Here is a 4,909-nt window from a genome sequence, read left to right as displayed (position 1 = left end):
GAGTAAGTGGCACTTAGGGACACTACACTTTTAGGAGCATTTGCATGTGTTGTATTTCAGTTTACATTGAAATTACTTTTAAAAATTTGTTCAAAATCATTGTAAAATTGTAATGTTTTTTAATACTATTGTTGGTGTTGTCTTTTAACTTTTGCTATGAAACCCTTTATACTGCCACGCCTCGTGTTTCCGCTTTAGCGGGGTGTGACAGTATTCATACCATTTAGGTATTATTTGAGGTTTCAAGCTCTAGTTTCTTATCAATAGTGGTGTTGGAAATCCGAGTCGTGTTGGTGGATTTTTGGAGCGGTCCAAACACGCATCAAAAACCACTTTGTGTAAAGGCTCTAACCCTAACAATCTACTACAATCTCAGCAACAAAATTTCAGATGCTCAACTGGAAGCACTCAAACCCGAAAATATCGTAGAAGAAAACCTGCAAGGAATGAAAAAACAGTTCGACCTCAAAGGAGACAGAGCACGATATTTCATGTACCGAATTTGGACTCCAAAGTTTGGAGAAGTTGGGAGTATAGTCTTAAACGAAGCTTATAAGTTGAAATATTCGATACATCTCGGATCAGGTAAGATGTATCTTGATCTTAAGAAGATTTAGTGGTGGCCCAACATGAAGGCAATGATTTCCACCTATGTCAGTAAACGCTTAACTTGCTCCAAAGTCAAAGCAGAGTACCAGAAGCCATCTGGTCTACTACAGCAATCGTAAATCCCATAATGGAAGTGGGAACAGATAACCATGAACTTCATAACAAAGTTTCCAAAAACATCAAGCGGTTATGACACCATTTGGGTAGTGGTTAACCATTTCACCAAGTCCGGCCATTTCCTAGCCATCAAAGAAACTGACAAGATGGAGAAACTCACCAGGACCTACCTCAAGGAAAATAGTCAGACTGCATGGTGTACCAATGTCTATTATCTTGGACCGAGATTCTAGATTCACTTCCAGATTTGGGAATCATTGTAGAGTACTGTGTATCATCCTCGGATGGATGGCCAGAGCGAAAGAACGATACAAACTCTGGAAGACATGCTTCACGCTTGTGTGATAGACTTCGGTAATGCATGGGATACTCACTTACCTCTGGCTGAGTTTTCATATAATAATAGTTATTGATATGCTAGGCAGATGTTAGAGATATGCAACTAGCTAAAACAATCATGTTGGATATACTCTACTCACTGGTCTCGAAATCATCCATGAAACAATGGAAAGGACTGTTCAGATAAATGAATAATTGAAGTTCGCATGTAGTCGTCAGAAGAGCTATGCTGACGTGAGACGTAAACCCCTAGAATTGAAAGTAGGAGATTGTGTCCTACTAAAGGTTGCACCATGGATAGGTGTCATTAGATTTGGAAAGCGAGGTAAACTAAATCCTCGATACATCAGACCTTTTGAAATCCTGTCAAGGGTTGGTCCGGTGGCTTACAAGATCAAGTTACCTCAAGAACTCGACAAAGTTCATGATACCTTTCATGTGTGTAATCTTAAGAAGTGTCTCTTCAATGAGAACATGGTCATTCCTCTCGATGAGATACAGGTGAAAACTAAACTTCACTTTGTGGAGTAACCCATGAAGATCATGGATCGAGAAATCAAAAGCCTCAAACAAAGTCGCATACCTATAGTAAAAGTTCGATGGAACTCTCGTAGAAGGTCGATGTTTAATTGAGAATGCGAGGATCAGATGAAACAGAAGTACCCGCAACTGTTAAACAGTGCTTCCTCCACTAGTGGAACAAAATAGTCTAGAACATAATAATTTCGGGACAAAATTCCTTTAACGGGAAGGTAATGTCACATCCCAGAATTTAGGTCTAAAATTGTATACAGCCAATTCACCGCAAACTACTTTGTAATTTGACCTATTGAGTTTAAATGCATATTTTGAAAAATATATAGTGTCATTACAACTATTATAAGATACCAAATGGTATCTTACTTCTGATTTTTGTAAGTCCCAAATTTTTCTTGATGTATCTATCAGATCCACTTGATGGTGCGGAATCTCAATCAAGTGGATGATGCAAGATCAATTGGACAAGAATCAGAAGAAGAAGATGAACTTGATGAATCTTCAATGTTTATATGATTAGAATGATGTTCCAACACAAGATTCACACACACATATACAAGTTCTCTTACTTTCTCTCTCTACAATATGATTATGAATGAATGCTCCTCCCTTGCTAATGATCTCAAAACACTCCTCTAGCACCCTATTTATACTTCTGGACCAAAACTCAAGCCCAAGACCAATGCTAGACCGAAAACATATGGGTTTTCGGTACAAGCTACAAATAAACTAAATATTATTTTCGGCCCAATACTAAAAATAATAAATGCTTAGAAAAGCAAATTAAAACCATATTTTTGACCCAATAATCTCCCCTTTGGTTTAAAGCTTTTTTTTCTTTGGCCCAACAAACTACCCCTAAGAATGTAGCTGGCTTTTCTTGTAAATCTTCATTTGGAGCTTGGCTTTAGCTTTTTGTCTTCTATTTCTTCACAACTTCAAGATGAACAACTGAATCCTCTAGCTGAATGACTTCATCTTGTATGGATGGGCATTTCTTCAAAATTTGGCTTTGAACGAACGTTGGGTGAGGAGGCTTCTTTAAAGGATTCTTGAAAATCAGCACTTTCAGCTTGAGAATCTTCATAGAGAATAACAGAGAACGAATCTTATGGATCACTTCAGCAGGTACATACATAGTAGCAAATTGATTGTGGAGGCTTCAATGCAACTTGTCACATAATCTTCAAGTTAGCTTCACCTTGCTTATGGGGTTAAAAGATTGAATGTTTAAAGAATAATCTTCATTTCTTGTTCATTTGAATGAGAATTCTTAGACAATGACAGATGAAGCTTTTGCTCAGAAAATCTTCGATACAGTCTCCATGAGACTCATCCACATCTTAATTCACTTTTCATGAGAAAGAAAATTTGAGATAAAACAAAACTTAGCATACAATATTTTTGGATTTTTCATATTTTCTGAAAAAAAAAAAACAGAAACATATATATATATATATATATATATATATATATATATATATATATATATATATATGGATTTTTGATTTTTTCTAAAAAAATAAAACAAAAATAACAATATTTTTGGATTTTTGGATTTTTTAATTTTCTGATTTTTGTTTGATTTTTTAAAATTTTTAAGTCTCCCCCTAAATTTGTGCATAGAGGAAAAACTATGAAAAAATTTATCAAAAACAAAAATATTTGGAATCAAAGTTGTCAAGCAATTCAATAATGTTTATCAGCACACGGCACATGTCCGGATCTGGTCGATCACCGGTATTGTGGTCCACTTAAACGCAAAGGATATTGACAAATTGGACAGATTATAAGTGACAAGTCATTGTGATTTTATTCCTACACAGACCATTTAGCTGACGACGACCAAGGATATTGTTGTCCACTTAAATGTTGGATTAATGTCTAAGTCCATAACTATAATTGGTAAGACTTGACCCGACCCGGCATGGTCCATTTGGGTTACATGACATCATGCATTTGGATAGACTATAATGAGAGAAATAACACTTAAGGTTTGTTAATATATTATAAGTTATAATATATATTAATAATTAGATTATTTAATTAGTATTGATCAAGAATTAATCTAGAATTAATTAACTGATCAAAAGAAGACTAATTAAATATATGGGTTGATTGTGTAAATCATCCATACTTGCATAGTGGGCTAATGCTCCATGGATAATCAAGTTGGGCTAAAACCCATAAGATGGTCCATGGATGCTCCATGGTGTATTTGAACCCATGGATCCAAGGAAATGGAAAGCTATGACAATTAGGGTTTACCCTAATTGTAACAACTATATAAGATCATATTATTTGGCAAAAATCGGACACTATGTGTGAATAGAGAGGGCTAGCCAATTTTAGAAGTGTGGTGTTTCTCTCTAAGTCTTCCAAGTGCATATGATGTTGTGTGAGCCATTTGAGGTGTCACACTTGGGGCACTAGGCACTCAAGCTTCTTGAGAACATTATACATCAAAGAGGTATGTATTCTATCTTGTTATATTCATTGTATTGTATGCTAGATTAGGGTAATACCTTGGATGTTCATATTTGCATGTATAATAGAGAAAACATAGATCCAAGGTATTTAGGGTTGCATGTACACTTAGGAGTGTTAGAATGCTCAAAACCCAACAGTGGTACCAGAGCCTAGGTTTGTTTTCTTGTTATACTTGCAAAACTGCTCAAAAATCGAAGTTGTTTGCTGTCTGATCATCAGACTCGGCGAGTCCATCAGGAGACTTGGCGAGTCCATGCCTAAAAGTGATCAAAAACGATCCAACTCGCCGAGTTGGACCCCCAGACAGCATAAATTCGACTTTTTTGGCTGGAATTGGACTAGGAACATTACCCTAAGATGTTTTTGGACTTATAAACTTGTTTTTGATGTGGTAATGTTCATTCTAATCCAATTTCAAAGATAATTGTCAATAGATTCATGTTTTGTATTAGTTTAAGTGTTATGCTAATTACATGAAAAAGTTTGATTTCAATTCTCATGCTCATATGAGTTGCTTAGATTAATAGAAAAGGTTGATTGATTATGTGTCTTTGATCCATTTTAATCTAAGAATTGATTCTAAAATGTGTTTTTGTAACTTGTCCTCAAGTTATATGAAAAGTCACATTTAAGTTTCATAAAACTCATAAAAGTTGGCAAAGGTTACAAAATGAAGAGTCTTGTCTCATTGAATGGTTTTATGACTCCATAACTTGTCCTCAAGTTATAGAAGTTCAAGAGTCACTTCATTAAGTAATAAAATGTGTAACCATAATTAATTCCATAAGTTATAAAATAAAGATAAGTTAATTCTTTT

Source organism: Lactuca serriola, chromosome 2 (assembly GCF_051521515.1).
Source record: "Lactuca serriola cultivar US96UC23 chromosome 2, Lser_US96UC23_V15, whole genome shotgun sequence".
In the NCBI taxonomy this organism is placed as follows: Eukaryota; Viridiplantae; Streptophyta; class Magnoliopsida; order Asterales; family Asteraceae; genus Lactuca; species Lactuca serriola.
Note: the sequence above shows the minus strand (reverse complement) of the source record.